The 24,364-nt window shown below is 44.9% G+C and overlaps 1 long non-coding RNA gene across 1 annotated transcript; it reads right to left on the reverse strand.

Annotated features, from left to right (window-relative positions):
* Window positions 1–1,580: 1,580 nt before the first annotated feature.
* LOC115479295 lies at window positions 1,581–21,088 on the reverse strand. The gene is made up of 3 exons (XR_003943646.1): window positions 21,060–21,088; window positions 4,439–4,465; window positions 1,581–1,646 (listed from the first exon to the last, which is right to left on the reverse strand). It is a non-coding gene; the product is annotated as an uncharacterized LOC115479295 (long non-coding RNA).
* Between the last annotated feature and the right edge of the window lie 3,276 nt (window positions 21,089–24,364).

The raw sequence follows: 24,364 nt of genomic DNA on the forward strand, positions 1-24,364 counted from the left end.
TCAACCAGCAGTGCCCACATTTCCCTGACTGCCGCTGGTGTTATGCCCGGAAGTTCAATGCCAGGCCAGGTTCAGGCTTCAACACTAAGCTTCCTGGTTTGTGGAATTAACCAGCTATGGGGCACTGCATAAAGGGGCCCTTTTAAATGGACTTGGAAAAATTCCGCATTTTTAGGTATAACTTGTCTGGAATGTTTTTACGTTTGGGGAGCGTGCCAGGTGCCCTTGACCTGGATTGGCCACTGTCGGTGACAGGATGCTGGGCTAGATGGACCTTTGGTCTTTCCCAGTATGGCACTACTTATGTACTTATGTACTTACTAAGGGGCGTAGGTGCCTATCAAGCTCATTTTCAAAGCACTTAGCCTCCCAAAGTTCCATAGAAATCCCAAAGTGCTTTGAAAATATGCCTCTATACGTGTTCAAATTAGAACTACTGCCTGGCTACCGCATGACCCAGGCGGTATTTCTATTTTTGATGTGCAGCAGAAAATATTTTCTATTTTCTACTGTGTGCTGACAATTACTGCCCGGTTAACATGTGAGACCTTACCGCTAAGTCAATGGGTAGCGGTAAGGTCTCAGGTTCAAAATGGATGCATGCTCATTTTAATTTTGATGCATGCCCATTTTCGGCCACAAAAAAGGACATTTTTGCAGGCGAGCTGAAAAATGGATTTGCGTACATACACGCGCCTACACCAGCGTAGGCCATTTTACGGTGCACCTTAGTAAAAGGGCCCCTAAGATAGGACATGGTTCTATTTATGCAGTTATCTTGGCCAGTTAAGTGCTGCATATCGGCACTCAACTGGCCAAGTGCCGATTTCACCCCTGGAAGGCTCCCAAAATAGCCAGTTTAGATGTAGGTGCTAAGTGGTTAAGTGCTGCTAAAAGTGACTGGTTAACCCAGAACAAGTGATTTAATCAGCCTGGAACCGTTTCTGGCTGGTTAAATCACTTTGAATATCAGCACGGGAATTTTGGAAAACTGCCTGCTCTAGCTGTTCATAAAGCAGAAGTTCTCAACCCAGCCCTCGGAACATACCTAACCAGTCAGGTTTTCATGATACTCACAATGAATATGCACGAGATAGATTAGCATACAGTGGGGACAGTGCATGCAAATTTATCCCATGCATATTCATTGTGGATATCTCGAAAACCAGACTAGCTTGATGTGTCCCAAGGACTGGGTTGAGAGCCCCTGTCATAAATCAATGTCCACAGTGTATCTTTATGCATAATTTTATATGCAAATAGCGGAGGCATTGCAGAAGATGGCGCTGGGACAAGGCTAGAAAATATGCTCACACTTTTAGATTTTCAATAGTACACACATAAGTTTACTTGAAAAATTTTTTTTTCCTTTTCAAAATTGATGTAAAGTTTGCAAGTAAAAAGTACTTGCAGACTTTTTATGTGTGTGCCTTGTTTGAAAATTTCCCCCATACACAAATCTAGATGACTTCATCCATAAGCAAATCTATTAGATTGTAAAAATAAACTACAATTAATATTTTTATACACATGAAAAAAATGTACACACTTAAAATTCCCAAATTAACATTTTGCTGCATTACCTGGGGAAATTTGTGCAGCTGGAGTAGCAGATGTTCTTGGTGACGGTGTGGCAATTTCAATTTCTGATCAAATGAAAGGGAAAGCAACACTGCATCATACGCACAGATTAAATTTTTATTACAGAAAGGATCATGCCACTGATTCAATGGTGTCCTCCTAAAATACACCCTTGACCAGCCAATTACCCTGAGAGATAGAAATACATGCATTTCCAAGGGGTCCTTTTACTAAGGCGCTCTGAAAAATAGATTTCAGTGGTGTAGTCGCGGGTTTGGAGCACGCGCCAATCCATTTTTCAACGCGTCTGTGAAAAAGGCCCTTTTTTGCCAAAAATGGACGTGCGGCAAAATCAAAATTGCCGCACAGCCATTTCGTGTCTCAGACCTTACCACCAGCCATTGACCTAGTGGTAAAGAATCTAGGCGGTAATGACCTACGCGCGTCAAATGCCACTTGGTGCGCATCCGTTACGTACATCCGAAAATAAAAAATATTTTTCAGACATGCGTATCAGATGCCCGCCAAAAATGAAATTACTGCAAGAGCCACGTGGTAGTCTGGCGGTAACTCCATTTTGGCGCACGTTGGGCACACGTAGACACTTACGCGGCTTAGTAAAAGGGCCCCCAAAGTACATAAATATGACACAAATTACTATACATTTTCAGGTCAGTATTTAAACTTAAGGGCCGTAGCATTTAAAAATATTTCTTGATATTTAGGACCAGATTCAGGAGATGTTGCTTAATCATACTTTATTCAGAGCACCAGTAGAAGGACCTGACACTGGCCATGTTTCTGCGGGGAAAACCTGCCTGCCTCAGGTATCACAATTGAACTTTCTATAGGACAGATAGGTGTATAACTGCTGGTACAGAAATACTTGTAAATCACAAGGAAAGCAAAAAGAAGAAGGCACAGGTCAGATGTAGAAGCCTAAAACAGCCACCATAGCAGTTTGAAAAAGCAACATATTCTTTGGCCAGCCTCTACTTTCTCTTGTCTGTGCTTCCTTCTCGTAGAGGTTCCTTCCTGTTTGCTGTGCCGGCGTCCAAGTCATGGCGTTTGGGTGCACAAATGGCACAATTCTCTATCACTACAAGCAAATTTTTGGACTGCCTCTGACCAGCTCATGTCCCTCCCATGGCCATGCCCCCTTTTGATTTGCATGATGTGAGACTTAGGCACCCAGTGTTATAGAGTAGCACATAGGCAGATGCATGTGCAAATCCAAATGAGTGCCAATTAACTTCAAGAATTGATTGTTAACATCAATTAATCGACAGTTAATGGCTTGTTAACTAATTTGCACACGCATCTTGGATCTGTGCCCATGTTTGGGTGCTATATATAGAATCTGGGGGTTAGCATGCCACTATCCAGATAGACCACCAACGGCTGTAGTTATCCAGTTAAAAGGTAGCATTCAGCACCAACTTAGGACAGCAGGCTTTCTGACCTAAGTTGCCAGGATAATTATGCAGATGACGGTGTTGAATGTGGGATACAAATGCAACAAATAAATAAATAATGCCGCTATCCAGATAATTTCCTGATTTGTCCATGCACCATCATGGCTCTCTGTAGTGCAGGAGTGTAGGTAGAAAACAGATTTTGGGTGGGCCTAGGCAAGAAGTGGGTGGGCACCAAGTGTTCTCCCCCCCCCCCCCCCCCCCAAAATAAAATATCTCAGCTGGCGAGAAAACGCTTCTTTCCACCTTGGCAGTCTAAAGCAGGCATGACTGATAACTGAGAATGCACAGTTGCCGGTATTATGGAGAGTAGTGTTTTCATTACCATCAGGGGGAAGTCTTCAGCTGGTGGAGCTTGGGATCCCCACCAGTTACCGCTAAACATGTGCTACTGTTGGGTGGGCCTGAGCCCTAAGTGGGTGGGCCTTGGCCCACCCAGGCTCACCTATGGCTACGCCACTGCTGTAGTGACTTTCAGCTGCAGCTATCTAAAGACATGCTTTTGAATATCTGACCATTTGTTAATACTAAACAGCAGTACACAACTTTGGAGGTTATGAATCTGAGATACTTCCAGTGACTTGGCTAAATAAGGTAAAAAGAGAAACCATCTTGAGCTTTCCTTTTATTAGGAAATTATTCAAGTTCCTTAGATATCACAAGGAACAGAGTGCTCCTGATTTATTTACGGATCAGGAAATATTTCCCCCTTTCCCTTGGTAGAACAGGTTTGCCCTGTCTTCTAGGAAGGAGAAGAGTGTAGACCAAGAACCCTATATAGTTTGGGGCAGTCTCTCGCTATCCAGATAAGTGTTTAGAAATATCAAGCTGAATAATTTTTGTCATATACTAAGTTAATAAGACTCAACACATAAAAATTAGAACAATCCTCTTCAGCTATAAATAGGTTTGGTAACTGTTCTTCTGCTGATGAGGCTGATCCAGTTCTGTTTATTTTTCACTGAATGCATGGACTTACTCATATTTTTAATGGAAATACAAGGAAAGTACCCATGAGTGAATGAAAACCATGACTAGATTAGCTTGACAAATAGAAATGGTTCCATTTGGGAGCACTACAAAAACATAACAAGGGTGCAGAATATTATAAACAAGGGAGGAATGCAGATATATGAATTTTCCTGCCCTTTTCAACTTTATCCTTTAGAAAACTACTTCATCCTCATATTTTCAGTAGGATAAATTCCAGGCCTATGGTTGGCCTTTATCCTGTATTTGACCCAGAGCAATTGACCCCCTAGACAGATAGATTCAATCAGCTCATGAATGCTCCTCTGTTTTGAGTTGAAGGCACTCTAAAATAAACAAATCACTTATCATCAATCAAATAATTCTAAATTAAAATGTGCTTCGAGATATACCTGGTACGTCGAAATAGTCTCTGAACCCTGTAAAAACAAAAAAATTTGGAAAATGTAAACATATGCAAATTTAAATTTAACTTTTCACAACTTTTTTTGTGATCTCCAATTTTAATGACTACATTACAAGGAATTGTCAAAACCATTTATACACAGGAAGGCCCATTCTACATGGAACATTGAGATCAGAATTGAGATAGGTTGTGCTCAGTTCCAGTCATTGTTTACAAAGGATCTGCCAAGTGCAGCATATTTTGCAAAATATATATAAAGAGGTGTAGGACAGGAGTTGCATGCGTATTCACCTGCATGTGCAGTGGGAGAAGCCATTTTACAAAGATACACATGGAAAAAATGAGTAGCACAGACTCAACAACTTCCATATGGAAACAATGTTTTTTGCATCTTCCGCATCTAAGTGTAGCCTATCCACTTTAGAAACTTGTACATATAAGTGTCACCAACTAAATAATGAGGTCACATTTTTTATTGTTTTTTTTATTTTAGAGGAAGAAATAAAAACCAGGGGATCAATATCCAGCAACTCCATATTTGATCAATTACATTGGCTGCCAATTCAGGCAAGAATTTATTTTAAAGTTTTATTATTTCTTTTAAAATTTTTGTATGGAATGGTGTCTGAATATTTACAAATTTTTATTTCTCTTTATTACGGCCCCCTTTTTCTAAGGTGGGCTCACGTTTTCAGCGCACACTAAAATTGCGGGCATGCTAAATGATAGACACCAATGTATTCCTATGGGTGTCTCTAACATTAGCGCACCCACAATTTTAGCGTGCACTAAAAACGTGAGCGCGCCTTAGTAAAAGGGGGCCTTAGTGACTAGAAAGTTGCATTCTAAGCACGAAGTGAGATTGATTGTTCCCTCTGTGGCAGAATGCTGCAAGGCTATTACTAGGCACTGACCCATCATTGGAAAGGGTCCAGAATTATGGAATAAGTTACCTAAAGAAATCAGAAACATCAGTTGTTATTCTGCCTTTAGGAAGGCATAACATTGACATTTGCACATCATCCAGTCCTCTTCATACAACCTAATTAACTTATAAAGCGAATGATACATACCTGTAGCAGGTGTTCTCTGAGGACAGCAGGCTGATTGTTCTCACGACTGGGTTGACGTCCACGGCAGCCCCCACCAACCGGAAGAAAACTTTGCAGGCGGTCCCACACGCAGGGCACGCCCACCGTGCATGCACGGCCGTCTTTCCGCCTGTGCGCGACCGTTCCCGCTCAGTTGAATGACAAGCAAAGGAATGAGTAAAACGCAACTCCAAAGGGGAGGAGGGAGGGTAGGTGAGAACAATCAGCCTGCTGTCCTCAGAGAACACCTGCTACAGGTATGTATCATTCGCTTTCTCCGAGGATAAGCAGGCTGCTTGTTCTCACGACTGGGGTATCCCTAGCTCTCAGGCTCACTCAAAACAAGAACCCAGGTCAACTGAACCTCGCAACGGCGAGGACATAACAGAAATTGACCTACGAAGAACAACTAACTGAGAGTGCAGCCTGAACAGAATAAAATCGGGTCCTGGAGGGTGGAGTTGGATTCAAACCCCAAACAGATTCTGCAGCACCGACTGCCTGAACTGAGTGTCGCGTCGGGTATCCTGCTGGAGGCAGTAATGTGATGTGAATGTGTGGACAGATGACCACATCGCAGCCTTGCAAATCTCTTCAATAGTGGCTGACTTCAAGTGGGCCACTGACGCTGCCATGGCTCTAACACTATGAGCCGTGACATGACCCTCAAGAGTCAGCCCAGCCTGGACGTAAGTGAAGGAAATGCAATCTGCTAGCCAACTGGAAATGGTGCATTTCCCGACAGCAACCCCCTTCCTATTGGGGTCGAAAGAAATAAACAACTGTGCGGACTGTTTGTGGGGCTGTGTCCACTCCAGATAGAAGGCCAACGCTCGCTTGCAGTCCAATGTGTGCAACTGACGTTCAGCAGGGCGGGTATGGGGTCTGGGAAAGAATGTTGGCAAGACGATTGACTGGTTAAGATGGAACTCCGACACCACCTTTGGCAGGAACTTAGGGTGAGTGCGGAGTACTACTCTGTTATGATGAAATTTGGTATAAGGAGCATGAGCTACCAGGGCCTGCAGCTCACTGACTCTACGAGCTGAAGTAACTGCCACCAAGAAAATGACCTTCCAGGTCAAATACTTCAGATGGCAAGAATTCAGTGGCTCAAAAGGAGGCTTCATCAGTTGGGTGAGGACGACGTTGAGATCCCATGACACTGCAGGAGGCTTGACTGGGGGCCTTGACAAAAGCAAGCCTCTCATGAAGCGAACGACTAAAGGCTCTCCAGAGAAGGCTTTACCCTCTACACGATAATGGTAAGCACTAATCGCACTAAGGTGATTCCTTACTGAGTTGGTCTTGAGACCAGACTCTGATAAGTGCAGAAGGTATTCAAGCAGGTTCTGTGCAGGACGATGTTCTAGGGCCTTGCTCTCACACTAGACGACAAACCTCCTCCACTTGAAAAAGTAACTCTTCTTAGTGGAATCTTTCCTGGAGGCAAGCAAGACGCGGGAGACACCCTCAGAAAGACCCAATGAAGCAAAATCTATGCCCTCAACATCCAGGCTGTGAGAGCCAGAGACTGAAGGTTGGGGTGCAGAAGCGCTCCATCATTCTGCGATATGAGAGTCGGAAAACACTCCTATCTCCACGGTTCTTCGGAGGACAACTCCAGAAGTAGAGGGAACCAGATCTGACGAGGCCAAAAAGGCGCTATCAGAATCATGGTACCGTGGTCTTGCTTGAGCTTCAGCAAGGTCTTCCCCACCAGAGGTATGGGAGGATAAGCATACAGGAGGCCGTTCCCCCAATGAGGAGAAAGGCATCCGACGCCAGTCTGCCATGTGCCTGTAGTCTGGAACAGAACAGAGGCAGCTTGTGGTTGGTCTGAGAGGCGAAAAGGTCCACCGAGGGGGTGCCCCACTCTCGGAAGATCTTGCGTACCACTCTGGAATGGAGCGACCACTCGTGCGGTTGCATGACTCTGCTCAGCCTGTCGGCCAGACTGTTGTTTATGCCTGCCAGGTATGTGGCTCAGAGAAGCATGCCAAACTGGCAAGCCCAACGCCACATCCTGACGGCTTCCTGACACAGGGGGCGAGATCCGGTGCCCCCCTGCTTGTTGATGCAATACATTGCAACCTGATTGTCTGAATTTGGATGATTTGGTAGGACAGCCGATCCCTGAAGGCCTTCAGTGCATTCCAGACCGCTCGGAGCTCCAGGAGGTTGATCTGAAGATCTTGTTCCTGGAGGGACCAAACGCCCTGGGTGTAGAGCCCATCGACATGAGCTCCCCACCCCAGGCGAGATGCATCCGTCGTCAGCACCTTCGTGGGCTGCGGAATTTGGAATGGATGTCCCAGGGTCAAATTGGTCCGAATTGTCCACCAGTGCAGCGAATTGCGGCAACTGACGGACAGGCGGATGACATCTTCTAGATTCCCAGTGGCTTGGCACCACTGGGAAGCTAGGGTCCATTGAGCGGGTCTCATGTGAAGACGAGCCATGGGAGTCACATGGACCGTAGAGGCCATATGGCCCAGGAGTCTCAACATCTGCCGAGCTGTGATCTGCTGAGACGCTCTGGTCTGGGAAGGGAGGGACAGGAGATTCTGCGCCCTCGCCTCGGGAAGGAAGGCCTGAGCTGTCTGAGAATTCAGCAGAGCTCCTATGAATTCCAGAGATTGGACTGGCTGGAGATGGGACTTCGGGTAATTTATGACAAACCCCAGCAGCTCCAGAAGGTGAATAGTGCACTGCATGGACCGAAGAGCTCCTGCCTCTGAGGTGCTCTTGACCAGCCAATCATCGAGATACGGGAACACGTGCACTCCCAGCTTGCGTAGATACGCCACAACCACCACGAGACACTTCATGAACACCTGAGGTGCAGAGGCGAGCCCAAAGGGCAGCACGCAATACTGAAAGTGCCGTGTCCCCAGACAGAATCGGAGATACTGTCTGTGAGCTGGCAGTATCGGGATGTGAGTGTAAGCGTCCTTTAAATCCAGGGAACATAGCCAATCATCTTTCTGAATCATGGGTAGAAGGGTGCCCAAGGAAAGCATCCTGAACTTTTCTCGGACCAGATATTTATTCAGGCCTCTCAGGTCTAGGATGGGGCGCATCCCCCCTGTTTTCTTTTCCACAAGGAAGTACCTAGAATAGAATCCCAGCCCTTCCTGCCTGGGTGGTACGGGCTCGACCGCATTGGCGCTGAGAAGGGCGGAGAGTTCCTCCGCAAGTACCTGCTTGTGAAGGGAGCTGAAGGATTAGGCTCCCGGTGGGCAATTTGGTGGAGTGGAGACCAAATTCAGGGTGTATCCGCACCGCACTATTTGGAGAACCCACTGGTCGGAGGTTATAAGAGGCCACCTTTGGTGAAAAACTTTCAACCTCCCCCCGACCGGTAGGTCGTCCGGCACGGACACTTTTATGGCGTCTATGTTCCCATGGATCCAGTCAAAAGCCCGTCCCCTTCTTTTGCTGTGGAGGCACAGGGGGCTGCTTAGGCGCACGCTGTTGATGGGAACGAGCGCGCTGGGACTGTCCCTGTGCCTGAGGAGGCCTTTGGGCCAGCTGGGCGTACCTATGCTTGCTGTAGGCGTAGGGAGCAGCCTGCCAGGCCCGGGAAAAACGTCCACCTGTAGAGGTGGATACTGAAGGCGCCCGGTGGGAGAGCTTGTCGAGAGCGGTTTCCCGCTGGTGTAGTTGGTCCACCAACTGCTCGACCTTCTCGCCAAAAATGTTATCCCCCCAGCAAGGGACATCCACCAGCCGCTGCTGGGTGCGGTTGTCCAGGTCAGAGGCACGCAGCTAGGAGAGTCTGCGCATCACTATACCTTGGGCCGCAGCTTGAGATGCCACATCACAGGTGTCATAGATACCCCTGGACAGGAACTTTCTGCACGCCTTCAGCTGCCTGACCACCTCCTGAAAAGGCCTGGACTTGTCAACCAGGTCCGCCAGTTGCCGCACATTATTCCGCATGTGAATGCTCGTGTAGAGCTGGTATGATTGTATGCGGGTCATGAGCATGGAAGATTGGTAGGCCTTCCTCCCAAACGAGTCCAGAGTGCGAGATTCCCGCCCAGAGGGTGCTGAGGCGGTATCCCTCGAACTCCATGCTCTCTTGAGAGCAGAGTCCACGACCGCCGAGTCATGAGGTAATTGAGGCCGCATCAACTCTGGGTCTGAGTGGATTCTGTATTGGGACTCCGCTTTCTTGGGGACGGTGGGGTTAGATAGTGGCTTCAACCAGTTCCGAAGCAGTGTCTCCTTAAGGACATTGTGCAACGGCACCATGGAAGACTCTCTAGGTGGTGATGGATAGTCGAGGACTTCGAGCATCTCCGCCCTCGGCTCATCCACAGTAACCACGGGGAAGGGAATGCTGATAGACATATCCCTGACAAAAGAGGCAAAGGAGAGGCTCTCAGGAGGCAAGAGCTTCCTCTCCGGTGAAGGAGTGGGGTCGGAGGGAAGGCACACAGACTCCTCTGAGGAGAAATATCTGGGGTCCTCCTCCTCCCCCCATGAGGCCTCCTCCTTGGTGTTGGACATGAGCTCTCTCAGCTCAGACCTCAACCGGGCCCGTCTCGACTGCGAGGAACCACGTCCTCGATGATGGCGTCGAGCGGTGACGAAGCTCCCTCCATCGACGTCGACGGGGACTCCACCTGAGTGGCGGTCGACACCGGTGCCGCAAGCGGCGTCGGCGTCAGAGGCCTCAACATCGGGCCAGAGCCCCCCAGTGCCGGCAGAGCCTCGCGCATCAGCCCTTCCAGGATCCTGGGAAGGATGGCTCGGAGGCACTCGTCAAGGCCCGCTGTCGGGAAAGGCAGGGGGGCCGGTGTGGGTGCCGGTGCCGGAAGCTGTTCGGGTCCAGGAGACAGTACCGAGATACCCGCGGACCCACGCAGCAACACCTCTTCAACTGAGGGGGAACGCTCCTCCCGGCACTGCTGCTTCCTGGGCGTCGAGTCGTCCCTCGATGTCCCGGAGCTGGCCCGTGCGTCGTGGGTGACCGATGACGGGGCTTCTTGGCTTTCTTGCGATGCCCGTCATCTGCGCTCCGCGGAAGAGACGAGGAGGAGGTGGAGCCCCCCCGGCCTCGAGGTATCGGATCCGACAGGGTTCGGTGCCGATGGCCCTGAGCAGTGGGAGTGGCCGGGGCAGACTGCCCGCGCGGCCGCTCACCACTGCCCTCACCGGCAGGCCGGCGGGCCAAAGGTACCTGTGCTGCTGGGGTCGATGCCATAGTCGGCGCCGACGTCGACAACATCGGTACTGGTACCGAAGACCTGGCTGTCAACACTGATGCCGTCGAGGTCGATGTCGAAGGGCCGGCGCAAGTTCCAAAAAGACGGTCCCGCAGAACTTGCTTCGCCACCTGTGTCCGCTTTCTTAAGCCAAGACACAAGGTGCACGTCTTGGAATTATGCTCCGGGCCGAGGCACTGGAGGCACCAAGCGTGAGTATCGGTCTGCGAGATCTGCCGGCCGCACCGACCACACTTCTTGAATCCGCTCGGGACCTTCGAGGACATCGACGGAGAAATCGCGTCGGCGAAGTCAAAATCGTCGATGGTGGCAGTGAAAAGCACACCCAAAAAAAAAGAAACGATCGCGCGGATACAAGGCCGCGACAATGCGCCCTCTCGGCTAAGAACGACAAGGAAAACTCTTTTTCGCTTTTTTTTTTTTTTTAGAAAGAAAAGGAAACACGAATGCGTGTCGAATAAAGAAAAAACCACGGCTAGGCCGCAAACCGGTTTCCGGGGCTGACTAAGAGAGAGACAGGAACACGTCTCTCTCCAGTGCGGAACGGAAAAAAACTGAGCGGAAACGGTCGCGCACAGGCAGGAAGACGGCTGCGCATGCGCGGTGGGCGTGCCCTGCATGCGGGACTGCCCGCGAAGTTTTCTTCCAGTTAGTGGGGGCTGCCATGGACGTCAACCCAGTCGTGAGAACAAGCAGCCTGCTTGTCCTCGGAGACATAATAATACAACTACTCTTTATTGGAATTAAATTTTGGTCGCAGCTTTATTAACCATATATATAACTCAATTCTATAACTTAACCTTTACCCAATATGTTAAATTCTTCCATCCCAATGTTCGCATTCCCGGAGTGGTTTAACAGTTCAGAGCCATTCGGTAAAGAAACTGGCTCTCTGACTTGTCCAAAATTACCCCCTTTAGTCCATGTGACGCACAGTGCCGTCAAGCCACAGCTCACTTATGGCGGTTCTGCCCACGAGTTACTTTTTCCATCAAAATATCTTTTAACAAATATCAACTTAACTGCATCTGATGCCTCTTTATCCCCACATATCCGGCTGACTCAAAAGCTGCTACCGACCTCCCATTCCCAATCAAAATCACAAACCCACAATAACCAGCCCACCAAACCCCACTATACAATAAACCCACAACATGTCACCAACTATCCATTGTAATTAAAGACAAACTACACAACACAGGGTGGGTAGGGAAGGGCATAAAATTCCTAACCCCTCATCCACCCTCACCCGCTCCTGCCCACCCAAATAATGATTTTAAACTGTCAAAACCCTTCTGTTTATCCACAGCAGTTTCTATGACAACCACCAATCCTCACCTCTCCTCATCTTCCAATCACCCTTCCCCTCCTGTTCCCACCCTTCTCACAATTAACCAATAACCCTCTCTTTCATACTTTTCTCTCTCTTTCTCCTACCCTCCCCTCTATTAACTATTCCCTTCACTTTCTTTTGACTCAGTAAATGTTATTACTTCATCAGTCTAAACTGTAGGGGTCTCCATAAAGACTGTTTTATTTTCCCAATTTTTTTACGGACACCGGAATATGAGCTTAGGAGGAGGGCTGTGGGTTAATTAAGGGGCACTTTTACTAAGCGGCAGTAAGCCCAATGTGGGCTTACCGCTCGCCATTCCGGAACTACCACTGGGATACTGCAGGAGCCCAGCGGTAGTTCCCACCCCCAGCAAGTGCCATTTCCAGGGCTACAAAAATATTTTTTTTGTAGCACCGGTGCTTACCTGGCGGTAATCGGGCAGTAATCGGAGACATAATAATACAACTACTCTTTATTGGAATTAAATTTTGGTCGCAGCCCAGTTACTGCCCAGTTACCTCTGGGTTAGCGCGGGAGCCCTTACCGCAACCTCAATGGGTGGTGGTAAGTGCTCCCCACCCCCCCCCCCCCCCCCGAAATGGCTGAGCGGTAAGTGGTTCATTTCTTTTCAGGAAAAAAAGACAGCCTTTTACCCGCTGGAGTAAAAGGGGAAATCAGCACGCATCAAAAACACGTGCTGACACTAACACAGGCCCCCTTTTACCGCAGCTTAGTAAAAGGATCTCTAAGTAATTGACTGCATTTCAATGGGCTTGAGCATGTTCATTTTGTATTGTGATCTGCCTTGAGCCTTACTAGGTTAAGCAGAACAAAAATGTTAATATTAGATTAGATTAGCATTTTTTGGCTGCCTCCAGTATTAAGCCTGACTATTCAATGCCGAGCCATGTCTAGGCACCAACATTGAATACCTAGGCATGCAGGGTTGGCTAGCACATATGAGGTTAAGTGCAATATTCAGTGAACTGCATAAAAATAGAACTGTGTTTTATGCAGTTAAACACTGAAATACCAGCACTTAGGGCCCTGTTTACTAAGGCACGTTAGTGTTTTTAACGTGCCTATAATTAGTGCACACTAACAGTGTAGGCATCTATAAGGATATTGTAGGCGCATACACTGTTAACATGTATACATGGTTAATGCAAGTTTAAAACGTTAACGTGCCTATAACAGGGCCCTAAATCACATAAGTACCGACTCCACCACCAGACCGCCCACAAATTAGTCAGTTTCAGCTTAGGTGCTGACTGCAAATATTCAATGGTACTATCTGGCTAAGTTCTGCTGGATATCCACATCAGTGCCAACACAGCCCCCAGACTGCCCTCAAATTAGCTGGTTTTTGGCTTACGTGCTAACCGTGAATTTTCAGTGGCTAAGTGCCGCTGACTATCCTGGCCATTTTAATCGCTTTGAATATCAACCAGAAGAAGATTTTTAAAAATGACTCCTTTAGGGGCCCTTTTACTAAGCCGCAAGGGCGCCTATGCGCACCCAATGCACGCTTATTCAGAGCTACCGCCTGGCTACCGCGTGGTCCAGGCAGTAATTTCATTTTTTACGTGCGCCCACTACACATGCCAGAAAATTTCCAGCGTACAGCACTAACTGGTTGGAAATCGACATTGTACACATGCTGATAATTACGGCCCAGTTAATACGTGAGACATTACCGCTAAGTGAATGGGTGACGGTCAGGTCTCAGGCCCAAAATGGATGCGCGCCAAGTTTCATTTTGCCACATGTCCATTTCGGCCCCCCAAGAAAGACCTTTTTTTGCAGGTGCGCTGAAAAATGCAGCTGCGCGTGCCCAGTACGTGAGTCTACACCAGCACAGGCCACTTTTCGGTGCACCTTAGTAAAAGGACCCCTTAATCTTCCAGGTAAAACCCTAGCCAAAACAAGCACTTTTTAAAAAATCATTGTTGCATGCCTCTGAGCTTGTGCAAAACTCATACATGTGTATTCCCATTGTAAAATACATGTGTAGATTTTTGCCCCACCCAAGACATACTTAAACCATGCCCCTTGAAATCTCTGCATGGTGTGGGTCTTCACAGGTAAATAGTGGCTTTGTGACATTATCATTTGAACATATCTGCAGTATACACAATGTGAATGCCTCTGTTTATAAGTACAAATATTTCTAATGTTATTTTTGTGCAATCCTGACTTGCAGCACTCAAAAATATGAATCACACGGTGGATTTTAAATAGGAACAGCAGGCAAATTAATCAAATTACTGACTAATAAAAATTAGAAGCCTTTCAAAGTTTATTTTTACCAACTGTAATTCAGAAATAAACAGTTCTGAACTATTCTTATTAACAGTATTAACAAGCATTGGATTATAGGCATGTTTCATGGATCACTAGAAACTCAAAACTCCACATCAATTTATATTAATAAGAGCATTCCCTTTTTGCAAATAGCGTACGCTCTTTAGAAAGAGTGCGCACTCAAGAACTTTGCTCCCGTGATGAGATAATGGCCAAATGACAAAGAATAAAATGAACATTCCCAGAAACAGTACATCCTTACTATTTACACATGGAGATAGCCAGGTTGCAGAGATCTCAAGGAGTCATGTCTTGAGCATGGCTGGGAAGACCCAAGATTTATGCATAGATTCTCCATCTTACTTGGATATATATTACAGTTATCCCAACAACATTACTTTGTGATTCCCTCATTCCAAGAAATTAGTCATATTTTTGATGTTCTAGAGCCAACTCTGGAATCAACTACCACTCTGCCATTTAAAAAAGGTCTCAGGATGTACTCTTTTGGAAGAAATTTTCAGAATAATTGACTCTGGGACTTGAGGGGTGGTGTAATGTCTGGACTGCAGTGTGCATGATTACAAGTACAAACTTCTTTTACTATCTTGAATTTATGGCATTCATTTTCTTTTCAATTTGATTTTATGTATTGTACATCACCTAGATATACACAGAGGGGCATTTTCAACATGACGTCTAAGTCTGATTTTGGACATTTTGCACAAAATGTCCAAAATCCAAATAGGAAAGGAGGTCATTTTCAAAAAAGAAAAACACCTATCTTTTTTTTTTTTTTTCCGAAAATTCTGTTTCGAACAAGGTTTTGTGCTTTGGACTTTTTTTTTTTTTTGGTGGGGGGGGGGGGGGGGGGTCGGGGTCATTTTCAAAAATGAAATAAATGAGTGCAAAGCATAAATATTCATGCCATTGGGATTTACGATAAGCCAGCATTTGTAGCAGACTGGTCTCCCAGACATCACAGGAGAGCAATGGGACACCCTAAAGGGCATTTCTGTGTAGCTCATATAAATGCTCCCAGTTACACATTTCACCTTTGCTCCCTTATCTTGTCCGCTGAGCCCTCCAAATCCCACACAAAACACACTGTCCCCCACTACAATAGTCCTTATGGGTGAAGGGGGCACCTATATGTGGGTACAGTAGGGTTTTGGTAAGTTTGGGAGTGGTCATAGTTTCCACCACAAGTGTGACAGGTAGAGGGAGATAGGGACATGGGTCCCCCATTGTGCACTGTACCAACCACTACTCCAGGGACCTGAATGTTGCTCTAATAGACCTGACACTAACATTTGAGGCTGTCATAGAGGCTGGTAAATCATATTTGTATTCACATTTTTAGAGGGTGGGAGGGGGTTAGTGATTACTGGAGGGGAATCTGGGGGGTCACCCCTGATTCCCTCCATTGGTCATTTAGGGCACCTTTTGTGCCTTATTTGTTCTGAAAACAGGTCTAGATCAAAACATCTTGGTTTTAGTCCTAGATGTTTTTGTTTTGTTCCATTATGGCTGTAAAACGTCTATGTTAGGCACACCCTAATGCTGCCTTCAAAATGCCCCTGACATGCTCCCTTGTGATTTGGATGCACTACAGCCAAATTAAATAGATAAATGTCTGCAAAATAAGTTTTAAAAATACCAGTTTAGATGTACAGTGCAATCCGCTTAAGTGCAAGGGTCTGGGACCAAAGAAATGCATGAAGTTAACTAGAGTGTGCACTTAACCGTTGTGACCCAAAGAAGTTTGACATCTGATAAACATATGTACAGTACTGTTTATTATTATACGTACAGTATACAGTCTCCGTTATCTGCCATTAGGCTTACTTGAAGTAATCAGTTATAGTCCTCTGTACAATCTTGGGTCTGTGAGTTCCATAGACTAAATACTACTACTACTACTTATCATTTCTAAAGCGCTATTAGACGTACTACATCTGCCAGATGGTAAAAACTGTCATAGCACTGACATCCAGTGGCCTCCAGATAGGCCTGCACGGTGTTGAGACTCTTCAGCACTCTTGCAAAAGTGACAGGAGGAGGTTATTAAATTTCGTCAGCATGTGCCTCGCTGCTCATTTCGTCATCTGTTCCATCATCAGCCGTTTGTTAGGTTTCTGCTATGTTTCTGCTAACAGGCTTAGGAGAGGCTGGAACCCACTCTGCTAGGCTAGGGAGGGGCTGGTATCTCTCTGCTAAAGTAGCTGGGTGGGACTTGGTTGCTATTGGTTAGCTGGCTTGTAGCTGACGTCTGCAGCTACAGACGTCAGTAATCAGGAGCTATTTTACCTGCAGTTTTCGGGTAAGCACTGCTCTAGCGTTAGTATTCTTCTGCTGTGGCCTCTTTTCTTACTTCTTCTAAGAGCTGTTGTTCAGTGCGCTGAAGGAATCTGTTTCCTTCTCTTTTGTGTTCTTTGGGGCTGGCCTGTCAGCACCTTCTTCTGTGTTCCGTTTTGTGTTTGCTTTCCTCAGTGTGGGGTTAATTTGCCTTTCCCTGCAGCTGGGTTGGAGTAATGTGTGCAGTCTGTGTTGTGTCATGGTATTTGTTTTAGTTCTGTCTGTTGTAGTTCCACCCCTTTTTCTGAGGTTAGTGTGCTCTGTTAACCCTTCACTCTCTGTGTCTAGCTGTGTGGGTTAGTGGGACCTTTAGTCTTTACTCTTGCCAGTACCTCTTTCGCTTAGTTCTCTGTAGTGCTGGTTCCTGCCTGGTTCAGCTTCACCTGTTATAACTGCTTCCTTTTGTGGGCCTGAAGTCCTGCTGGCCGCCTGAACCCAGGGACCCAACTCCTGGGGGACCGTGGCTAAGTGCTGGTGAAGTCTCGAGAAGCGGTTCCGGTATCCTTGTCCCTGCTTTATCCCATGGAGTCCTGTTGTTGCCAGCCGGTTCCTGTGACTCCATGTCTGGTAGTTGGGGGCAACCTAGCCTGCTGGTGCAGACCGTACGTGCCCTGAGGTATTCTACCTTCAAGGAGTGGGCACCTCTCCTCGCAAGACTGGTGTTCTGGGTGAGTACCCTGTGGTTTTATTATTTTTTCCTAGTTGTGGTTCGGTCCACCCCAGGCTATTCCTAGTCTCCCCTTCTGTCCACGGCCTGGGCCCAAGGGCTCACAATCTGGGAGTGAGTGGCGGAAGTAACACCGTTGTTGCCTGCGTGTAGGCGCATATCTTGACATCAGTGCTGTCTTCAGCTGTTTGTAGATCGTAATCAACAGCTATGTAGCGATGGAACTCCTCTTCAGCAACACCAGCTGAGATGTCAATAACCTGTTCATCTGATGCGTTTGCAACAGCTGCATCTGTTTCGTCCCTCTCCACATCCTTAACAAAGCTTGCCCACTTGTAGCAGTTCACAATGGTTGCCTGTGTAATATGATTCCAGGCTTCTTTCTGCATATGTAGGGAATCCAACAGTGATAGATTACGAGCCAGTTCAACAGCACGTTTATCCTTTCTAGTCTGGTCATCCATAACGCTCATCAGACGATGTAGCACAAGAGCCCAATAATGTTGTTTGAAATTGGCTATTATGCCCTGATCCATAGGTTGGATCAGAGCGGTAGTGTTTGGTGGCAGGAAGACCACCTTGACGTTAGACAGCCTGACATCATCCCTGTGTGCAGCACAATTATCACAAAGCAGCAAAATCTGACGCTTTTGTGCCCGCATTCTAGTGCCTAACTTCTTTAGCCACTGCTTCCAAATTTCCCCAGTCATCCATGAATTTGCATTAGCCTCGTATGACACAGGAAGTCGCTTAACTTTCTTGAAGCAATGGGGCTGTTTGCTCTTTCCAATGACGAGGGGTTCCAACTTCTCACTCCCATCCATATTGCAACAAAGGAGGATCATCAGTCGGTCCTTCGACGTTTTACCTCCAGTAGTTTCGGCATGTTTGAATGCAAGTGTTCCATCAGGAATCGCTCGCCAGTAGAGACCGTTTTCGTCAGCATGCAAACTCATTCAAGATGGTAGGAAGAACTGAAACAACCCAATTTTCAGCACCAAAGTCATCAGCGTCTTGTTTCTCACCATGCTGTTTCTTGAATTTTATGCTGCTCCTCTCCTTCCATCTTTCCAACAGTGGCTTTGAATTCAGTTAGTCCAAGACTTTCAGCTAGCTGGTTAGCTTTCTCCATAAGCAGTGGACCACTGACACGAAACTGTCTGCCCCTGACTCAAGAAAACCACCAAAGAAGAGCATCTTCTACCTCCTCAGCTTTTTCTGCCCGTTTTTGTTTCCATTGTGGATTTGTATTGTTTTGCCAGTCTTCCAGAAGCTGGTCTTTCTGCTTCTAAACATGTGAAATTTGACTGGGATTGACACCATATTCTTTAGCAATAGATGCTTGACTTTATTTGTTTTCTAATTTTTTAAGAACTTCTATTCGTTCAGCCAGTGTTAAAGTGTTACAGTTCCGCCGCCGCCACCACAACGATGACAACCCTGATGTACACTCTAACAACATTCTTTCGCTTATTCGCCTGTGGCAGTTAAAGAGGCAGTAAATTTGAAATCTCGTTGGTTGTCACGTGCCAATTGGCTTCCATATTCCATGCACGCGCTTATGTGGCGTCTTTCCTGCAGAGGAGCGGTCTTGAACCATGCATATAAGCGAATCTTGCACTCATCAGTGGTGCGCTAAAATGAAGTTTGTCCCCATAGAAACTGATGGCGCCAAAAACGGGACCGAAGTATGGCATGCAGTTAAACAGAGCATGCGCTTATCTGACATGCACTTAAATGGAGTGCACTGGATTTAGAAGAAAAACATCCAAATGTAGCTTTATGACAATTTTTTGGACGCTTTTCTCTTTTGAAAATGAGCCCCGCAGTATATTAAATTTAATAAAGTTGAAACTGCTATTGGAACATATGTATAGTCAAACAATTTTCACCACTGAGTAGACATGTACAGATTTATTAAAAGTACTCAATTGGATCAGGTATGTAGAAGAGGAATTGCGAGAGTAATTCTCTTTAATGCTCCATTTTATACTTCTTCCTCAATTTCTTTTTAAAGACAGCTTCACTAGTAAAGTGGCAGCACATATAAGTATAGGTTTGTAAAATGGCTCTATTATATGTAGAAGTGCTGGCACTTATATGCTGAAGTTGCAAAATCCCTGCTTTCAAGAATAGGCAACAGCAGATCAAGGTGAAATCTGCCAAGTTGATGACGCATCTGTGGGCACATGTATATTTGCAAAATGGCAGTTCCTACTATATGTGCCAACAAAGCCACAGGAAAAAAAAGCAACATTGGGACATCCAGAACTGGGATAGCAAGTGAATCTTTATTATGAGACCCAATATGGGCGTGTTTTGGCATCAGCACCTGCGTCAGGAGTCTGCACAGTTCACTTCAAGGGTCTTTTACTAAGGCACGCTTACGTTTTTAGCGTGAGCTAAAAATAGGCATGGGCTAAACATTAGAGATGCCAATGCATTCCTATGGTTGTCTCTAACGTTTAGCTTGTGCCCAATTTTAGCGCACACTAAAAACGTGAACGCGCCTTAGTAAAAGACCCCATTAGTGAAAGACTATCTAGAATTGATCTTTCAGAACTGTGTTAAAAGAGCAATCGTCGAAGGCATTTCTACAGCAGCTTACTAACAAACCACAAATATATGTGTGTACATGTGCTCTTTTGCAACTCTTTATATGTATTTTACAAAAGGCTCAGTATTCAGAAGATCCTTTTATAAAATACACTGGCAATTGAACAAATCCCAACCTGACTATCTTAAGTGCGATCTCTATGACATTTTTTAAATGAGCTTTCACATCTAGTAATACCCTCTACCTTGGAGTTACAATCAAAATAAACAAATTTGATACCCTTACTGAAAGGCTAAAAACTGACTCTTCCTTCCACATTTCAAATGGTGTATCCCATATATAAGAATCAGCCAACTGCTCTACTTGTTCTCTGACTCTCCCATATATATTCACTGGTTCACTATGGTTTTGCACCTAGGATCCATTAACTGTATAAGGCACATTGGGCCAGATTCTATATATGGTGCTTAAAAAATCCGGGCAGAAAACATTTCCGCTTAAACGTACTCTATAAGATTTAGGTGCAATATATATAATATGCTTATACCAATGAAAACGTAGCATAAATCCCTGTGAGTAGATTTACACAGACTGAGTCATATTCTATGACAATGTACATAGATTTGGGAACACCCATAAAAATGCCCATTTCCCCACCTATGGCCAAACCCCTTTTGAACTGCATGCTTTAGAATTTAGGTGCAGTTCATTACAGAATATGCTTGCATGTAAATTCTAATATTTGACAATTAGTTGAGAAGCTCTGGTCTAGCCGTCCAGTCACATTCTCCTTTCCTTAGAGTGCAGCCAATGGCTTTATCAATGCCTACTGATCCCGCCCTTTCTTGGTATATAACCTATCTACCCAGTGAAAAATGGATATAGGACCCAATACATGGGAGTTGTTATACCCTTGGTGCCCTTTCTCTGATGCCCCTAAGCAGTATCTATTACGTTACAATATCATGTCGTTTAGTTACAATATCATGTCGCTTAGCTAAATGAAACAATAAAACATGAACTAGAAATAGAAGAAGCAATCCTTTTTTTTTTTTACCTGTTGTAGAATGATCAGTAGAAGTTCCTTTAAAAAAAAAAAGAAGGGCACATAGTGTAACAATTGTTTAAAATTGTTGTATAAAAATCAGAATGCATTTTAGGCTGAAAATGAGCAGCTTTTGGTCCTGTCAGCTGTCATCACTAGTGTATTAAAACCCTTTAGTGTCCAATGTTCCCATCAATCTGTTCCCATATGGCTTATTACGGGAATATTGGACACTAAAGGGTTAAATCAAACTATGGGGCCCTTTACAAAGCTGCACTAAAAAGCGGCCTGCGCTATTTTTGCAAGTGGCCATAGTTTTGATTTTCTGATTAATGACCAATTAGCATGTGACTCCTGACCACTACCTATTATGTAGACAGTAAGGACTCCTGAGCTAACCCCACGTTAATTGGCTGCACACGGTGATTTGCCTGTGATAACCAATTAGCACAAGGCATGTCTACTCTCTACCTTCAAACAAGCCCCCTTTGCTAAAAATTATTTTATAGTTTTTAGCATAGGATTTGCACTTGCCGATCCCAGAACTACCGCAGAGTGCCTGAGCATGTCCTGCGGTAGTGCCTTTTAGCGTGCAGTAAATATATGTTAGCGCTTACCGTCACTTAGTAAAATAGCCCCTATAGGATTTTTAAAAATACTGAAAGGAATGCAAAATCAATGGATTTTAAGAGGACTTATGAAAGGATTTAGCTCAGTAACTAAATATTAATTCAGCTTGATTGCCCTGGATGAAAATTGGCTCCTCAAAGCAGCTAAAAAGGTACTTTATAGACAATATTTCAGTGTGAAACTACCTTCAAATGAACAAACATTAAATAACTGAGGTACCATTATTCTGAATGGGATCTATTTTCAAACAATGCACTTAACTCAAATGAACATGCATTAATGTGCATTAACACATGACAACTGTTAACATGCATTAGTAAATAGACTTCATAATCCACAGAAAATTGTGGTTCTATTTGGCCTATTGCATTAGTATTGAATCATAAGAGAACAAAGCTAGCTGCTCCGTTATTAAAATCGGGCTGGTGAGTGTTCACTCTTCTACCTTTGCTTTATTTTTCATAGCTCAAGGCAATTTCTGTATTTCTTATGCTGCAATATGTGATTTCACCTTTTTATCATAATGATTTTGAAGAAAAAGGATCACACCTTTTCAGCAGGTGTGAAACAGTCCCTCTGTTTTCCTCTGTTTTACAGTGCAGCAGAGAAATGCTTTGTTACTGAAAGACTGCAATGCTCTAGTAATAGTTTTTCCACTAAACTAGTTCTACAGGTCATAAGCAGTTTTATTTTAAGCTTGTATTATTTATTAACATAGGGACCCTTTTGCTAAGCTGTGTTAAGCAGCTATTGCTGTTTTACCGCACAGTAGACATTGAGCCTGCCATGAGTGGGAAAGCGCGGGGTACAAATGTAACAAAAATAAAAATAAAATAAAATTAGTACTCATATAGAAAGCTGGCCCCTACCGGTAGTACTACAAAACTACTGTTAGGGTTACTGATTTATTGGGTTTTATTAACTGCCTTTAGATAAGATTCACCCAAGGTAGTGTACAGCAGTTTAACATAAAATTTTCAATTTTGTTAACAGCATAACAATAATAAGTTGACCAAATATAAGCATAAATACAGTCAATGAAGTAAAATTGGAAATGGCAAATTGAAACCTAGTAATAGGACTAACATGAAACAGTATCAGAATTGTACACATTTAACAGCACTATAGAACAATTATATAACAGAAATATGATAAATGTCAGTAGACTACAAATTCCCTCTGGAATTTCTCTTCCTTTTGCGATTTGACTTGAACCCTCCTATCCAAAATTTAGAATACTTTTGAAGACTTACCACTTTGAAAAAGCATATAATATTCAATTGGGACCTGCCAGTCGTCTGGAGATCCACAAGTTCTTGCAATCTTACCAGATGCTACTTACTTCTACTCCCTCTTCTTTCCTATTAGAAATGACGTTCTTTTCGTCCTGATTTTATTTATTATATTTGTTCACTGCCTTATTAGACAGCATGGAAGAACATCCAATGTCAGTATAATATCAATGAGACACCTAATAGGTACACATTAGAACATTCAGATAACGTAAGTATGCTGTTAATGCTGTTCCTATAATACAAGGAAACATCTTACTATGTAGCCGAGAGGCCAAGTGCAGATATATAGATGGGGCAAGATGGGTAATGCAGAGTCACCTGGGAGGAATAGATGGGTGGCTAAACTGAAGCCAGATTATATGTACAGTTAAATATGATATGAGGGGTTGGTGTAAGTTACAGGGTATGTGGCAAGCTAGTCCAGGTGTGGAGTGAGTGGATATTCAGTCACCACATCTATTAGAGACTTGGGAGAAGAGCCAGGCTTTCACCTGCTTCCTGAATGGAAGTAAGTATGGGGGCTACACCTGAGAAAGATCGCTGGTGGGTATCACATCTTGCAATTTCTTTTGATGAGGATACTGATAATGAGGTCTCAAAGGTGTGTAGAGGGCTAACTTATGCTTTAAGTACTCTAGCCCATTTTGTTTGAGGATCTTGAAAATCAAACATAAGTTTTAAATTTAGCCCTGTAAGATACTGGTAATATAGTAACATAGTAGATGACAGCAGATAAAGCCCTGCACGGTCTATCCAGTCTGCCCAATAAGTTAAACTCATAGCATGTGTTGTAATATAATGTATATATTCTTGATGTTGATCTGTCCTTGCTATTTTCAGGGCACAGACCATAGAAGTCTGCCAGGCACTGGACATACTCCCCAACTACTGGAGTTGCCAAAGCCCACTCTAGCCTATCCAGATGTGTCTAGCCATAATTGGTGAACAGACCATAGAAGTCTGACCGGCATTGGCGTTATTTCCCAATTACTAGAGTTACTCTCTAAGCACCACTAAATTTTGCTTTGCTTCCATTCTCTTTCCTTATAAAAATCCTTTGTTCATCCCACACTTTCATCTCCACCACCTCCCATGGGAGGGCATTCCAGGCATCCACCACCCTTTCCATGAAAAAGTACTTCACGACATTATTCCTAAGTCGACACCCCTGCAACCTCAATTCATAACCTCTAGTGCTACCACTTCCCCTTCTTTTGAAAAGATTTGTTTGCATATTAATACCTTTCAAATATTTAAACGTCTGTATCATATCACCCTCCTTTCCTCTAGGGTATACGTGGAGAGGCATAATCGAATGGGGCACCCAAGTTTTGCTGAGGACGTCCTCGCAGGACGTCCCGCAAAGGGGCGGGGAAACCCATATTATCGAAA

The sequence above is a fragment of the Microcaecilia unicolor genome, chromosome 10 (assembly GCF_901765095.1).
Source record: "Microcaecilia unicolor chromosome 10, aMicUni1.1, whole genome shotgun sequence".
NCBI lineage: Eukaryota > Metazoa > Chordata > Amphibia > Gymnophiona > Siphonopidae > Microcaecilia > Microcaecilia unicolor.